Consider the following 18,048-nt stretch of genomic DNA (forward strand, 5'->3'; position numbering starts at 1 on the left):
TTATTACCTATAGTGCTGAATGGGCTTGTTATGGAAATGGAAATGTAGTGCTCTTCTAAAGCATTCTTGACAGGATTGAAAAGCTCTGAGATTCCAATGACTTTGACTCCCCTGGAGAAGGGAGGACAGCCTATTTTAGCAATTTCCATGGGAATTAATAGACAAGATACTTTAGCTCTTCAAATATTTAACTAGCTCTTTTGTCATTGTTTTGAATCCCAGCAAGCTGCAGCTGCCTGTTTGTGTCTGTTGTGCCTTTAAGGGGCTTGCTGATTCAGGAGGATCCCCTGAATGCATTCATTAGCCTTCTCTCATTCTCCCAGCCCATGCCTCTGAAAAAATGAGCATTTGCAGCTCAACTGGAGAATGATATGAGTCTTGAGGGTAGCAGATAAATGAAGGCACAGAATTGCCTGCTTTTTGATGGGCAGTTTTATGCTGGCAGCAGCCTGCATGGCACGGTTTGTGTGGCTACATGATTAATTTATTAGCTATCACTATTGGCAGGCAAATGAAACACAGGCTCCCAAATAAAGTGTAACAGGGGAGATGGAGCATTAATCAGCCCAGGTACATAAGTCAGAAAGAGGTAAGGATCCAGAGAAAATAAAATGTTATGGAAGACTGGAAAGTGATTTATCATTTTTAATATATATCATCTAAGCCCATTCTCTGTAACTGCTTGTCGGCCTCCATGTTGTGAAGACTTAGGCAATAAAACACTCCTTCCTTAAAACATTAAAGTGAAAGATGCTAGTGGGGAAAATAAAGAAGCATGAAGGATGAACTGAGTGTAAAAGAAGAAAAGGATTTGGCTTAAAATTAGATTTCCACTTGTTTCTTTTTAAATGATTTAGAAATAGAGCTTTTTCTTGGAAAAACTGCATTCTATCTATCAGATTGAGAGGAGGATGAGAGAGGTCCATCTGTGAGGGCCAATTTCTCAGATCATTTTTGAAATGATTACAATACAAGAAAGTGTACTTTCAAAGGATAAGTGTCTGTGGCGGGCTTGACTGTGAACCCCTCTGATGGAACTGCTGTTGCCCATGACTCCTTGAGTGTGGAAGCTGGGTTCTATGCAATTAATCAGTCTCAAGTTCGGCAGTTAGCAAGAATAAAGACTAGCAATTGAGTTGAGAACTATATGAAAGGACATATCCCTTCCGTCTTTGGTTTTCTTGAAATTACAAGAACCATATTCAGGGCAGCTTCTCTTTCTGTAATGGGCAGAAATGAATAACAGCACATCCCTTAGCATTCTGTAACACTTTACAGCTTCCAGCAGGAACTGTTTCTCTCTGTTCTCCTCAGAAATGTCAGGGATTTCTAGCAAGCAGGTGGAGAAAGGCGGAGGACTTGAGCAAGTTACCCAGAAACATGTGGAAATGTAACTAGAGAAGAGTATTTGGGGGGTCTGTTTCTGCTCCCTCTTTTTACCTCCTTTACAGAACTTCTCTGACTTGTTCTCTGAACGTGGGTGGGATCGATGCTATGTTTATAAACATAGAAGCCATTGCTTTTTTCCAAGTAGTGAGCCTATGGCTGAACTAGTGCTAGCGAGCAAAGAGAAGGTCACTGCTCTGGTCCGGGCTTCCCTCGCTCTCAGGAAAGTGGCTGCCCTGGCCAGCTGTAGCCTCCTGTCCTCCTCCCGTCCTCCTCTGGTCCATGCTCCTGCTGCATTTGGAGAGAGAGCTTTCTACAATGCTATTCAACCCTCTTGTTTCCCCATCACTACTTAAAATCTATTGACGGCTCCACCTACAATGCCGTCCAAACCAAACTCCTAATCTAGATCTTGCCCTCAGCTCCCTTTGCAGACTTTCCTTCCCATCTCTTTCCCTTATGCCCTAGCAACGGAAGGGGTAGTGACTGGTAACTCTGTGCTCACACTGGGCTGGCCTTTTTTCAGTGTCTTGACTCCATGTCTTTGCCAATGTCTGCCTTTTTGTCCTTTGTCATCACCTCCTCCAGGATGCCTCCCTGACCTCTTCAGCTAGGCTAAATGTTTCTCCTCTCTGCTCACATGAAACCCTGGCCCCCAATTAGCCAAGCATTATAATGATCTTTTCACTTCCCTGTGTCCTCAGTTAGATTACAAACTCTTTGAGTGTTTGTTCCTGCACAGTGCCTGGCATAAAGCCTCCACCCCTGCATCAGACAGGCATAGGGCTGAGAAATTGCACTCCACTCTGGCTGGTGCCCCCTGGAGTTGTTCAACTCAAGGCAGGGCCAGACCACTTGTGGCCCACCACTGGAGATCCACACCTTTGTGCTCTAGCTCTTGACTTCAAAACTCCCTGGGGAAAATGCAGTCATCCCAGGCAAAGAGAACACATCAAACTGCCACAGCCATTAAGGCCTAGCACTGTTTGACAGAGCAGCTGGCCAACCACATCAGCAGAGACTCTGAGCAATGAAGGACAGTGGGCAGCCTTTAAATGAGGAGGAAGGAATGTCTGAAGCTTAGTAGACTAGCTGGGGGCTGGTGGGGAGGGCGTGAGAGAGGGGCAGGGCACAGGAGTCGTGCCTTATCTACTTCACCAGCCTTCCTCAACACCTCCAGGTATAATAACTGCTCAGCTCTTAGAGACCCAGGGAATCTATCCAGCAACTAAGTGTTTATACTGCAAACCTACTGTGTGCAATATCATGGGAAGGACTTGTATTTACAGAGTTCTTCCTATGTATTAGGCATCTTCTTATTAAATCCCCACCATGACACCATCGAGCAGGCATTACGCTCCCCTGTTCCTAAGGCAGAGGACTTCTGCAATCTTCAGGTCACACAGGCAGGAAATGGAGCCACGTGAGCATGTCATCAAGAGTTAGTCAGACAAGCTAGCTGATCACAGGGATAGAGCAGGCATCATCCAAGTGTGCACCCTCTCATGCCCCTCCCCGTCAGGCACCCAGGACCTTTCATAAACTTTTGAAAAAACAGGTGTTCATGGTCTAAGATATCATAGACCTTATACTGGACCTACTAGTGGATCTTGAACTCAGCCATCCAGCTGTTCCCCAAGATGTTCAGCAAAATCTAGCTCTTTCCTACATTTATCCTAAAGAACAGAAAGTTCTTATCGGAACAGCCATGGACAAGGTGGATTCAAATTCTCAGACAGAAGAAAACCCCAACCTTCCTGAGCCAGGGACCCAGGGAAAGAGGAGGGTCCCATGGGCATGTGGATCACGTCCTTACAACAGCGTGACAAGCAAAGCAGCCTCATGGGCAGATGACGACGAGAGAAAGAACCAAAGCAGGAGCCACAGCCCCGGGAGCTCAGCCAGACACTGTGGTCCAGGAGTGGAGGTGAGGCCGAGTGGACCCATGTCTTTGGCCAAGGTTCTTCCTTGGGGCTCATAGCTGATTTTCTCGGGTCCTCAGAAGGAGGAAATTATTAATGTCTTAAAAGCAGTGCTCATGCTCTAATAACATAAACGCATGTTGAATGAAGGGGGCCCTGGCAGGCACTGGGGAAACATGTACAGAGGGCGACACTTGACTCTGGAGGGTGATGGGCTAAGGCCACCACTGCTCACTGGACAGGTCAGGGTCTCTGCACAGGACAGTGTGGTATCCCAGTGTGTGCTCAGCAGCCAGAGCAAGATGACCCAGGCCTTCCCTGTGCTGAAGAGCTGAAATGGCAGGAGAGCATGCTGGAAATGCCAGGCAGGGGACTCAGAGGGATTCCAGAGTCACCCCCGTTGGCTGTGCCATCAAATTTCTGGGGAAAAGGATACATAACTCTGCCTGTTGCTTCACTGTTTTGTCTACGGGATTCAATACATCTGCACATATGTACACATCTGGGCCCCTAAGGTTTTCACTTTCAATGGAATGCTTTCTCATCAAGTAGCCCTGGACCTCGCTGTCCCCCAGATTCAACCTGGGACATTCATTCTTTTGCTCATTTATTCAACAAATACTTTTTATGATGAAATATCTTAAGGCAAGTGAACAAAAGAGCAAAATTTTGTGCCATCAATGCAGCTTACATTTTGTGGGGGAGACAGATGATCAAAGTGATAGCCGGGAAATGCACAACATGTCTGTTAGTGACTAGGGCTTTGCAGAGATGCAGGGCTGGGGAGAGGAACAGCGCAAACCAGTAGGAGTAGGACTGCCGCTTGATGAATGGCCAGGAAAGTCCTCCAGAGATCTTTGAACAAGGGCCTGCAGGAGACGAGAGCGTTCCAGAAAGAGGGAGTCACAGAACAAAGGCCCTGGGGAACGAGTGTACCCAGGCTGGTCTCTGAACAGCAAGACGCCAGTGAGACCGGGTACTCCAGGAGGCGGATCAGGGAAGCTTATGCCGGTGGTCAGTACAGCCACTGGACGGGGGCAAAGCAATGGGGTTCTAGATATAGTTCAAAGGTAGAGCTGGTAAGAGGTTGGACAAGGGGTGTGAGGGAAGGGATGCCATGAGCACTCGCAGATTTTGGCTTGACTCACAGATTTATTGAGATGGGTTAGACTCTGGGAGGATCTTATCTCAGGGGACAGCTCAGGGCTCTGTTCTGGATGTGCTAGTGTAAGAGGAAAACTGACATCCAAGCATTGCTGCTGAGCAGGTGGTTGGCCCTATCGGTCTGGAGTTCAGAAAAGGAGCCCCCCCGGCATCTCGCCGGAGCTCAGAGGTGGGCAAAACCAGCACTAAGATGGATTCAAAACCATGTGGTGGAATAAAATCTCCCAGAGAGGACGTGCAGCTAGACAGGAGGGGTCTCACGTACTGAGCTCTGGGGCTCAGCAGTGGCTACCAGAGATGAAACAAGCCAGCTCTGAGGTGGGAGGACAACAGGCGGGCGGGGGTCCTGGGTGCCAAGGGAAGTAAGCACCTGAAGAAGATCCGCGAAGCTGTGCCAGGGGCTGCTGACGGGCCGAGTGGGATGAGGATGGAGCGTGAGCGTGGGAACTAACTGTGGAAGGTGCCGGTGTGCTGCTGCGTTGCATGGAAGCATGGTTTGAGGGAACTAAAGTGGAAGGAGGAGAGAGGAACGGGAGAGAAGGGCAGCCTTTGGGGCTGAAGAGCACCAGGGGGCAGAGGGGGCGGAGGTCAGGAGGAGTTTGTTTTATCAAATGTGAGACAGGGCAGTGTGTTTCCAGCACAGAAGGAAAGGTGAGGTTGCAGGGAGAAAGGGACGGTCGTCAGTGTGATGCTCTCCGTGGGGTAAAAGGGGCAGAATCCAGCGCACACGTGGAGGGCTGTCCTGGAGAAACAGTGTTAGGAGGCAAGGCCAAGCCACGCGCCAGCAAATGCACAGGGGCAAGGGGCGGGGTTCTCTCCTGGCGGCTGGCTGTGGTTTTCTCCAGGCAGTGAAAAGCAGGGTGGGGAGCTAAGGAGGCTAAGGAGAGAGAGGGAGTTAGGAGGAGGAGGAGGCAGAGGGATGTGGAGGAAGGGGGACATGGAGCCTTTCTCTAGGAGACAGGGAGGCTGAGGGCTGCCCATACCGCTGGCGACAGGGTGCCCAGCGGTTCCCGGGTTTGGGGAGCACTCAGGTACCCGCTGGATGTTCCTCCAAGAGAAGAGCAAGGACACCGTGAGTATGTGCAAGGGAGCGATTAGGGCCCGTGGCCAGGGAAGCAGTTAGAAGTGAGCACATGATGAGACAGAGTGAAAATAAAAAAGGCAGGGCTGATGTCTGTGGTCCAGGAAGGTCAGGGGACTATTGGCTGGCATCAGGGGAGCAGAGGTAGCAGGGGGAGCTGGAAACAGGATCCGAGAAAGGGCTTCTTGAGGCTGTGGAGAGGTTGGTAATGACAAGGTCAAGGAAGGGTCCACATGAGAGGGTGACCCCAGCGGGACGGAGGGTGCGTGTCTCACAAAGGTCTGAACTTGGTAAGAACGGGCTGGATAATTTTTCCTAATCAGCGAGGATAATAAACAAAGAGATCTTACTTTATTTCTAAGGTCTGAAGAAAGAAGGAAGGGAGGCAGGGAGAGAGAGGGGGGAATGTTGGCAGCAAATGCACTACTTAATAACATCGTATTTTTGAAAGCAGAGTTTGAGAAAAAGTAAAGAAACCCAACATCCTGCAGTTTCAGAGCTCCCCAAAGTCCTTCATCCATGTCTCTAATAAAAAGCAGCAATTTGTCTGCATTTTGCAGACATGCTTCATGTGCTTGCAGCTTCCCCCTTGCGCGCTGCCTGTTTGCAGGGTTTAGGGGGACGGTGGCAGCAGGACTCCTGGGCAGCAAAGCGGAGGAAAGCCACAGGCACGCCGACGCCCAGCCTGAAGGAGCGGAGCCTGCCCTGCGTCTGCGTCTGCAGTCAGCTCCGCGTCCTGAAGCCTAACCCTGGGCCAGATTCAGCACAGAGCAGGGGGCGGACACACACTCCGTAAATACTACCTCTTGATCAAAGGAAAGAAGCTGCCACTGGTCCGGATTTTTACTGCATGTGAGTGAACCCCAGGAGGTATCTGCCTTCGGAAGAGGGTGCCAAGACCCTGCACGGGTAAAGACATTTCAAACTACAGCTTGAAGTCCCCAGTTGTTATTTTCATTTCCACCCAGTCCACAAACATTGAGGGAACAATTATTATGTGCTAAGTTTTGTGCAAAGAAGTGGGAGTCTCACATACATAGGTCAGTGGCACAGATTAACCAAAATGAATAGGATACAGTAGAAGCCAGTGAAAAGTCAAGAATTCAAATAGATTAAGTCACCTGTGGTCTATATTGCAGTAGGTTCTTTAAGAGCCTATTTTGACTCTTCTGGTGAGAAGTGAGAAGAGCAGATGAGAGCTGCCTCAATGTCCCAACACACAAAAACCATCCGACAAAGATACCCATTAGGTTGACCACCAAACCACAAATGCACAATAATAAATAATACACAGCATTGGTCAGAATCAGTATGAATGTGGGTTAATTACTACAGCAATAAAGGAAGTGAGGTAATTTATTTTTCAAAGAGTTAATGAAATGGATGTTTCACCTTCCAGTGGCTTCTCATACATCTTGGCATTTCCTCTGTTCCAGAAATTGAATCCAAGTCTTATGGCCAAACATTATGAAGAAAATCATTAAGGCCTCTGTGCAGAATTTCACTTATTTTTCATCAGTGAAGCAAAGGTAAATAGATCTGTATTTTAAAGACTGAAACTATTTTGAATAAATAAGCCATTATTTATTTTACTTCACAGATCATCAATAGACATTCTCAAAATAATACATATTGTGGGAAGGAAAATAGTACTAAGTAGGTAACTTCACTCTTCCAGTGTTGTTTCTTCCTTAAAAGATTGTGAATAACTTTTTGCATTATAAAACACATGCTTACTGTTGGTAAAAAAATTTTTTAATGCAGAAAGTATAAACAATAAAATTAAAATCACCTATAATGCCACATCCCATAATGATTAACATACAGGAGATTTTAGCTCATTTGTTCTATGTAAGAAATAAGTTTAGAATCATGATGTGTATAAAATGTTATACTGCACATAGTTTTAAATTCTGAACTTTTTACTTAAACTGTGAGCACATACTCAACTTTTACTATCTTTGAAATGTTACCGTCATTCAATTCGTCATTCTGATACTATTGAGCATTTAGATTTTTTCTCTTTTTTTGGTGTTACAAATTCTGTGGACAGTACCAACTTCATATGCATGGCTTTCTCTCATCTCCTTCCCTGTTTCCTTCTGGATGGACTACAGTTATCACTGGTATTGTTTGGATGGACTACAGTTATCACTGGTATTGTTTTCCCATTCTGAAGGACATTTTTTTCCCCAATATATTGTCTAATATTATTGCTAACATATGCGTGAGCTACGAGCTACCAAATAATCTGCTTGGTATCCAGACAGATTATAGAAATTTTAGATTTACTACTAGGTTTGTAAATTGATTAGTTGGTTCTCCACCATTTTCTAAACACTTATAATATCCATAAATATTAACATCTTTCTCTTTTCCTTAGATTAAACCTCTTAAATACATTTCCTCTTATTCCAGTAGCTAGAACTTTCAGAAGAAGAAAAAAATCATAGTGATGATATATGCATTCTTGTATTCTTCAGATTTTAATGGGAAAACTTCAGATATTTCACCATTAAGTCTGATGGTGCCTTTTGGTATAAGATGTCCAACATCCGTCCATGCTCACTGCAGCATTATTTATAATAGCCAAGACATGGAAATAGCCTAAGTGTCCACCAGTGGATGAATAGAAACTTTAAACAAAATGTGGTGTACATATATAATGGAGTACTACTCAGCCATAAAAAATGAGGAAATCCTGCCTTTGGGGACAACATGGGTGGACCTTGTTGGTCCATTATGCTAAGTGAAGTAAATCAGACAAAGAAAGACAAACACTGTAGATATAGATGGAATCTAAACAAAGAAGCACTAAACTCAAAGAAAAAGAGGTCAGACTTACAGTTACTATAGGAAGGGGATGTGGAGGAGGGGCAACTGGAGGAAGGTATGAGATGATGGATGTTAGCCAAACCTGTTGTGGTGATCATTTCCCAATATAGTAAGCCAAACCATCATGCTACATCCTAAACTTATACAGTGATGTATGTCAGTTACTGCCTAATAAAACTGGAAAAAAAGATTTTTAAAAAAGATGTAACATCTTAGCATCTTTATTACAAAGGAGGTATTCTTCTCTTCTTAATCCTCTCATTTTTATAAGTTATTTAATTCTGTCAACACCTAAACCACATGGAGATAACCAAACAGACTTTCTTCTGTAACTTAGACTTAGTCACTATACTCTTAGCTTGTCACAGAACCACTGCGTTATTCTTTTGTAATTAGGTTGTATAAAAGGTTATCTGAAGTTTTATCTCTTTATGCCTAAAAGTCATAGGACAAAATCCTTTGGCACAAAGTCTCCCTCCCATGCCTCCAATTTCGCCAACATTCATAGAAGCCCTGTTAGGTTCCAGTTATGGTTTCTAAGCACTTTAAGTGCATCTTTAAACAGTCCTATAAGGTAGATCTTCTTGTTATTTCCATTCTACGTTTGGGAAAATGTAAGCACTGAGAAGTCAAATCATTTGTTTGAGTTCCCACAGCCAGTGAGTGGCAGAATTAGGACTTGGACCCCAGGCAGCCTGCCACGGACCGTGCTCATGGCCACCACAGCCATAGCCACTAGATATATACCAGGCTTTACCACCTGCCACCCAGATAGCCTTGGACAGGTCACTTACCATCTCTCAGCCACAGTTTCCTCATCTAGAAATAAAGAATAACAGTACAAACAACAGTACCTACCCAGCAACATTGATATGAAGAGCCCTGTGTCTGGCATGGGGTAGACACTCAGTAAAAGACAATTTACATTTCTTAATGTTACTTTTATGTACTTAACAAATATTTATCAAATGCCTTCTCTGTGCCAGACATTATTCTGGGTATTTGGGAAATAACATTATTCTCACAGACCTCTGCTATAGCAGATTCCAAAATCATTTAAGATTATGTAACGTATACTTTTCCATATTATTCTCAACTACAGGCTCCCAATTCATGATCTGCACTTCTGAAATCTGAAACATACCAAAACCCAAATGTAAACTCAATTTGGCACTAAAACCTGACCTAAATCACTGTTAGGTTATTTGTAGACTTTGCTTATTCCAGTTAGTGTAACTATTCTTATTTTACTGCAGAAATATCACTGCACATGATTATAAAGAGCTCCCCAGGTGCTCTGAAGGTGGTAGTGATAGTCACTATAGGAACCATATTGCATTTCTAGAATCCAAAAAGTCCCCAAATCCAAAGCTTTTGGGTCTAGGCATTTTGGATAAAGAAGTGTGGTCCTGTATCATCTGTGATGATATTAAATTATGCTAGAAAAGAATCATGTCATATTCTAGTGTAATTGGATAGTGAAACCAATCTGTTCTCACAATTAGAGCATAAGTCCCATGAAGGCACAGACTTTCCTTGCTCATCACATTGTCTCCCACAGTACCTCACATATTCCCAAGTCCCTGGAAGGTTCTTGATAATCATTACACTCAAATTAACCCAAGAGCATCCTCCTTAATCCAAGATATTTCATGTCCATGCAGAGCTATTTCCTTAGATAAAGACAGCAACACAGTCAAAATTTTCTAACCAACTGTGGGACAAATGGACCAGGCAGACCACAAGAATGGTTGCCCTTGACGTGCATATCTGTGCACCTAGAGATGATCATCTACCTTGTACCAATGTGCTTGGCCTTAAATATCTGAGAAGTAGTTGTTTCAATAATAAAATGTTCAAAATATGTCAGCACATTTTAACAGTTTTACTCCCACCATAAGGTTAATTCAAAACATTTTGGCAAAGCATGGAACTATGGGGCTCAAATGATGAGGGATCCTGTTTCTTTGAGGTTTCTGCTGAAAGATGGCCCCAAGTTGCAATGGGATAAAGCATTCTGCCTTGGCACAGAGCATGACCCATTAAATCCTATCCTACCCTTCAACCATGAAGGCCTCCTTATGTTTCTGGAGCTGTTTCATCTTGTCAATTGTTTTGAGTCTCATATTAGGTTAGGACTTGCTGGCATTGCAGGAGGAGATGCAGAAACTGCCTCAAGCAAGCTCTATAAACCATAAATACAACAACTTACATTACTTTCACATATTATATTTTTCAAAGTATTTCTACATACATGATTTCTAAATAGCTTCCCATGAGCTGGCTTCCCTGAGTCAGCTGTATGTTGCCATTACCTACTCAGTTATTTCAGCAATAATGTGGAGGGCAAGGGTTTTGCATAATTTTACAACATGACTATTATAAAGGAGGTGGGAGGCGGAGGCAGCTGTGATTCTCAGCCAACTCAGGGCATCATCTCTGAATTTTTGTGGGTTTATAGTTATCTCTGTCTGAATCTCATAGTGGAAGATGCCAGAAAAATGATCCCATGGTTCTGGCACCTGAAAGATACATCCTTCTTTGATGTGGAAAAGCTCACTGTACCAGCAATGGCTGCCCTTCAGAGTCTGGCTAGTTTCACCAACAGAATACATTTTAGCACATTCCATCTTGTAGTGCAGGGTTATGCACAGATGAACACCAAATATATCTACTATGATGATTGATGATGATGCTGGGGCAAGCAAGGAAAGAGTCCTCGCACAGGGCCAGGCACTCAATAATTGCTGATTGATGAATGGTGACAGCTACTAAATGCCACCCTAAAAGATCGCTATTCTTGAAAAGATATGTAGGTTAATCCAAGCTCCCAGATAAAATGCCTGGGATTGAATTGTGGAAGTCTTTCTCAATGCAGGCATGCCTGAAAGAGTGGGAAGGAATGCTTAAGCAGTTGTTATGGGTTTCCTTGGCCAAAGAATACACTTATCCAGGAGAGGAGACTAGGACCATACCCACTCTAAGGAATGTAAATTATTGCCTGGGCAAGAAGGCAGCTGCTTTTGGTCTATTTTGCCTATGAATTGTAGTATGAGCTTGACCAGCTACACAACAAGCGATGTTCAGTGCTGAATGAAATGTGGGCCCTTTATTCATAAATTATTAAGTATTTCAAAATTTTGACAGCACAGTATTAAGCCATGAATGCAGCCCTTCTGCAAGGGGCACTGTGTGAAGGCGCAGGTGTGGCCCATGAAGCAGTCTCATCACGTGACACCGCTGGGCCTCTGATGCGTCTACATCTCCCACTTCCTGATTTGTCCATCCAGGCTGCCCCTCACCTCCATTCACTTATACGTGAGCCCATCCTTCCATGGGTGGCAGAAATGCCAGCAAGATACTGTGTCTTTCTGCTCACTATATCCCCGTGGTTCTTTAAACCTGTTTCATGGTATCTATCTCATTGTACCTTACTATATTTGTTCTGTAAATTTTAAATTCCCTGTGAGATTATAAATCTCTTGAGGGTATGTCTCATATCTCTGCATTCCTTGAAAATGTCCAATGTCCCTGTGTGGCTATCAAATGCTTGCGTACTGAAATAAACTGGGATTATTAATATAGCAGCTCAAGTCTATAACTAGACGAGACAAAACCCACCGTGTTTTAAGTTAAAGAGACAGCAACAAAAGGAATCAGAAAATACATGAACTGAATTCATTTTCTCAAGATCAACATGAAAAGAAAATAATATGAGTCTCTGTATTTCTGAAAGAATTCTGTTTTCTAGACTCAATGGCAAATGCAATTTCTAAATCTTTTGGAGTTGATCTGACTCATTGTTTTACTGTGAAGAATAATTTACAAATTTTGTTTTCTGAGACTGTGAAATACCTTCTTGTTTGAGCTAAAAGATCTTGTTTTTTTGGAAGTTTCTCCTACTTTGAGTCTAGGACCTGCACCTCTTCTCCCATTCAGGGAGAAAAGAGAGCTGGAAGACTCTCATAAGGCACCTTGCCACCTGGGAGCACCGGTGCTGACCATGCGTTCTGTCTCTTCTTCTCTCTTACAGGAGTAGGAAGCACTCCAGGAATGGTTAAGAGTGTAGACTCTGCTTGGCTCTGGTTGAAATTCTGCCTCTGAACTTATTAGCTCTATGACCTCAGTAAGTCATGGAGCTTCCTTGGGCCTCAGCTTCCATCTCTGAGAAAATGCGGTAGTAGTAATATCTACTATTAGTAGTATGTAGTACTGCTATTCTACAGCATAGGAGAGTCATAGCATTACAGGAGTTGGTGTATGCAAAGCACTTCAAGTATTGCCTGGTACATGGCAGGTGTTTCTCTCCAGGAACTTCCAACGTACCACAGCCCTAGGAGACCAGACATGCCATTTTTTCTTACTAGCAGTGAATATACACGTGCACTCGACCACAGGGAGACATGTATACAAAACAACACATAAACACTAAAACAAAGGCTAGGGGAAAAATTAACAAAACTCAGTGCTAGACACTCAACAGGGGTACTATGAGAAAGAATTCTTACACACTTCTGGTATGACGGAAAGTTAGCCAGTACTTCTGGCAAGTTAATGGCAATATATTATTATAAGAGTCTTAAAAATTAAAACCTGATGACTTAGAAACTTTGTGTCTGAGATCAGTGCTAAGGGAAAAAAAACAGAAGTATGGACAAAGATGCCCAGTGTGGTATTATTTTTATAAATGAAATTGGAAATTATTTGAATGCCTAATACTAGAATATGATTACTTACTTCATGGCTTATTCACAAGATCAAATATTAAGGAGCCCTGAAAAATTTGATTGAGAAATATTGATTCCATGAAGAAATCTTTGCATATACAATATTATTTCCATCATGTAATAATTATATGCAAAGAAGGGTATCAGAGGAAAAAAAGTAGAATACTCCTGGATGGCAAGAATATAAGAAATTTTTACTCCTTTATTTGTAATTGATATATTTGTTAAAAATGCATTACTGGTATAATTTTTTAAAATCTCTTAGGAAAGGAAATAAACAAGATATGAGCATCAGAATCAGTTTATGACCATTGGGTGATATTTTAAAATTTATTTATAATACTAAGGAAAGCTTTAGAGTTTAAACTGTCCCTCCCTGAAACAGGGGGAATGTGCACATTTGTACAATAATCTACCTTATTTATAACATATTCTTTCTCTCTTATAGGCTAAGATCAGTTCAAAGAAAAATGGAACTAAACAATACAAAAAGAAAATGCCTTCGGCTGCTCAGGAAAGTGGGACAGGGAGAAAGGGGAGGAATCAGAAGCTCCTATCTGGTGCCGGCTTCTAAAACCACTGATCTGGAGATTGTGTTTATCACACTTCAAACCAACATGGCTAAAGTTCAAATACTCATTAGGACACTATAAAACCCTTCCTGGGTTTAAATGAGATGGAATGGTGCATAACCTCCCAGGTATAGGGCACAGAACACCAAAACATGAAGGTGGCTGGAGACCTGCAGGGACTCTTGGTGAGGCTGGAGTGTGAAAGGCAGCTTGGAACAGGGTGGAAAAGGAGGGAAAGGCCAGATGACATGGGGTCTGAATGGTGCAAAGCACCTCCTAAGCCCCTCCTGCTGCCAGAGCCTTTCCAGTTCCCATGTTTAGCATCATCCACATGAGCCCTTTAATGTCTTAAATCCAGTGACAAGTGGACTCACATGGGGTGCGTGTTCCCTAAACCACTCCTATTCTGGTGCAGTGGCAGCCACAGAGCAGCTTTGCCCCCAGACATTTTTGATGGAATATTCCTAATAATTACTAATGTTTTCCTGTCTGATGAATGAGAAACAAAACACTCTCAAATTCAGTAAGAAAAAAATCCCTGCCATCTCTTGCGGAGAGGCAGGGGCCATTCAGGAGGTCCCTAAACAAAAGAAAACTATGGAGCTCAGTGAAGAGGATTAAACTGCCCCATCCATCAAAGGGGAAGAATATAAATCCATAGATGATCCCTGAAGATGTCAGTGGACCCCACTATCTATCTCGGAATATCAGAGCAGAGTTCGTGTGGGTCTCAGAGATGAGCCCTAATTCACAGCTCACACTCTGCCCAGGGCCCAGTGCTACCCAGCAGACAAATGGGCAGACCATCTCCTCCAGTGCAGCCTGCAGAAACAATATTTAACACATCAGATCCCAAGAAGAGCTTGAGAACTGAATTGGTTTAGTTGTTCAACGTAGAGAAAACAAAACCATTCTAAACTCTCGGATAGCATGGCTTAACATGCTACCCAATTACATCAGTGAGCCCATGGAGTGAACTTGCCCTCCAAGTTCATTTGACTATCACATTGTTTAAAATATATATATATATATATACATGATCTGCCCTTGTTAAAAAAAAATACATTGTTAAAAAAATAACCTATATGTGATCTGTCAACATTTTAAAATCAGGAAATTTCATATAATACAGAGTTCTGGCTTAAAAAATAATGAAATGGGACAATCCTGCAGAATGGTCCACATTCTGTCAGCAGAAATGAAATCTCCCCTTTATTAGGGCATGCAGTGTCCCTAGAAACCCACTGTACTGATTTATGTATTTGCCTGGCCCCTATAGTAGACACTGAGTTGGTAATCCTTGAGTCACAGATCACACAAGTAAATATAGTAACTAAATATCTCACTCTTCTCCAGCTTATAGAAGAGATTGACAGACATTTTCTTTCTTCCCTTTCCTTGAACTTTGCTAGCTGAAAAAAAAAAAGCCAATAAAAAGAATTCAATGTTTTTTAAAGAAACAAAAATCATATTGAGTTGGAAACATAAGGGATAATTCTACTTTTTTTTGCTACTAATGAGTCCATTTGAATTCTTTTTGGAATGAATAAGAGAATTTATCTGTTTGCAAGGGTGGAGTAGAAAGTGGGGGGTTTATCTTATTCTCTAGAAAATCTTCAGCTGAAGCCAGAATCTCCCCAACGATGAGCAGAATTAAGGAGAAGCAGGAGATCTATAGAAATGCAAAATTTCCCTGTCATAAGAATAAACCCTAGAAGATTAATTTTTAGCTTCAACATAGAATGAAGTTATAGCTCTTTGACAAATGATGTTCTTTGCTGTCATGACAACAGGGCCTGTCGGGAGGGGTGCATAAAGAGCCCTGCCCATAAATCAGAACATTTTAGGAAGGGGTTAAAACAAACATCTCTAGACTATTCCCAAGATGTAGTGCCAAAAATGTAATTATAGACATTTGTATCAGTCTGCCATAAAGCATGACAGCTCCAATTTTACAAAATGTTAATTAAAAAAGTCGATTAAACCCATGTCCCCCTGAGAGAAATTAATATCACACCTAAGGTTGGGAGTCAGTGCAAGTCAGAGACTGTGAAAATTGGATGACAGAGTCAGAAAGGTATGCTTAAAAGCAGACTAATTCATGAGCAGTTTAGTTAAGAGCTTGGGTTAGATTCTGACCCTCAAGAGAAGAAATGTGGAGGACCAGGTAGCAACACTAACAGCCTTTCCGGAAGCTTGAGAGAACAGAAAACAGTCATTAGAGATTCGGAAAAGGAATTAGAAAGAAAAACTGACATTCAGGTTAGTTCACCTGAAAATACAGGAATGGAACACAAAAGAATCATCTGATCTTGGAGGACACAGGAAGAGGTAGTAACCACTAGCAACTTACAGTGAGAGCAGAAAAAATGGGAATTAGCTTAAAACCAAACATTGAAAAAGTGCTTCTCAAGGAAAAAATCGTGAGTCTCCACTCCAAGGGTCACAAGAGACAAGTTCTGTCTGGCCTGTGCAGTGTTCTTTTAAGAATGTACAGTGTTTGCCAACATCTAAACATTAGGAGATTGCACACAGAATTCTGGCTTCTTCTCTTTCAGAAGAAGATGACTCGGTCTCAGTAGGCCTGGATACCCATGTGGTGACTGGAGGTGGGTTTACAGAATAGAAGTTCCATGATGACAAAGGGTTTGCACTGTTGAGCCCTGTGGCCTTCACACAATGTGGGGCACATAGAGAATACTCGAAGAATGGTTGAATGAAGGAGTGGGCAGCAGCTGTCCTCTTTAAACAGACACACACTCTCCAGGGGGCTCGCCCACCCACACTGTTACCTACCTAGCTCCCAATTGGCTTTTGAGTTTTTCACTTTGCTCTGTGCCGTAAGTTTTTCTTTAGTTGGGACACCATGTTGCCTCTTGCCATGAATTCCCTATAGAATCCACCCAAAGGGCACACATGCAAGCTGATGAAGTGAAATGACAATACAATACAGGCGTACCCCAGACACAGGGCAGGTTCAATGCAGACCACCCCAGTGAAGCTAGCATCTCAGTAAAGCAAGCCAGATGAATTGTTTGACTTTTCAATGCATATAAAGTTCTGCTTACACTATACTGTAGTCTAAATGTATTCAGCAGCATTATGTCTAAAAAATGTGTGCATACCCTAATTAAAAATTACTTTATTGCTAAAAAATGCTAACCAGTATCTGAGCTTCCACTGAGTCATAATCACTGATCACAGATCACCATAACAAACATAATAATAATGAAAAACTTTGAAGTATTGTGAGAATTACCAAAATGTGACAGAAGTACACAAAGTGAGCAAATGCTGTGAGAAAAATGGGGCTGATAGACTTGCTCGATGCAGGGTTGCCACAAAGCCTACAGTTTGTAAAAAATACAGTATCTGCAAAGTGCAGTGAAGCAAAGCACCATAAAATGAGGTATGCCTGAAATATTCCTTAAGGGTTTTAAGGAATAGTCCAAAAAACAAGCTTCCTTTAAAGGTTTGGCATCATTGCTCATTCTACAGGCAGCAAGCTGTATAAAAATACTTGCCAGAGCCTCACCTGGTGCCTGCACGAGGCAAGTGCTTCTGATAGGCTTTGGATTTGATCACTTATTTTATTTATTCATTCAACAAACATTGAACCTCTTATAAATGCTAATATGACTAAGGGCCATGTGCTATGTCTCTTTCACCTTGATATTCAGAGACTTAGATGTTTATTAGTTGAATGAATTGAGTAGTGGGAATCACTACAGAATAACTATATGGGGATCTACTATGTGCTAGATAGATACATTCTTCATTGACCCCTACAACCTGTGTGTTTGAAATTATTATTCCTGTTTTGTAAAAAGGGAAACTGGGACTTAGCGAGGTTAAGGAATAGGTCCACAGCATCGGGGAGACAGGGATTTGAACTTAGGTCTGCTTGCCACCTACACCAGGTGCATTCCATGGCACTACCAGCATCTATTTTCAAATGCAGTGGGTTCAATAGTGGCCTCCAAAAAAAAAATTGATGTCCAATTCTAACCCCCAGAAGTGGTGAGGGTGATCTTATTTGGATAAAAGAGTATTTGCAGATGTAGGTAAGGATCTCAAGATGAGATTGATCATCCTGGACTTGGAAGGTGCCCTAAATCCAATGACAAGTATTCAAATGAGGTCGGGCAGATAGAGATGCAGAGAGAAGGTGATGTGAAGATGGGCAGAGACTAGAGGGGTGCAGCTGCAAGCCAAGGAGCACCAAGCATTGGCAGCAGCCACCAGGAGCTGGGAGGGGCACAGAACAGACCTTTCCTCAGACCCTCTAGAAGAAAGCATCCCTGCTGACCCCTCAGTCTGAGACGTCCAGCCTCCACAAGTGAGAGGCTAAATTCCCATTG

The 18,048-nt window shown here is 42.8% G+C and overlaps 1 protein-coding gene and 1 long non-coding RNA gene across 2 annotated transcripts in view; one reads left to right on the top strand and one right to left on the bottom strand.

The window, feature by feature from the left end:
* Positions 1 to 18,048, bottom strand: part of NTRK2 (neurotrophic receptor tyrosine kinase 2) — a 307,599-nt gene that overhangs the window by 150,453 nt on the left and 139,098 nt on the right. The window lies entirely within an intron of this gene.
* LOC118931089 (uncharacterized) lies at positions 6,119 to 16,788 on the top strand. Its single transcript, XR_005032270.2, has 4 exons — positions 6,119 to 6,462; positions 6,990 to 7,082; positions 12,422 to 12,514; positions 13,564 to 16,788. It is a non-coding gene; the product is annotated as an uncharacterized LOC118931089 (long non-coding RNA).

Source organism: Manis pentadactyla, chromosome 3, assembly GCF_030020395.1.
Source record: "Manis pentadactyla isolate mManPen7 chromosome 3, mManPen7.hap1, whole genome shotgun sequence".
NCBI classification, from domain to species: Eukaryota; Metazoa; Chordata; class Mammalia; order Pholidota; family Manidae; genus Manis; species Manis pentadactyla.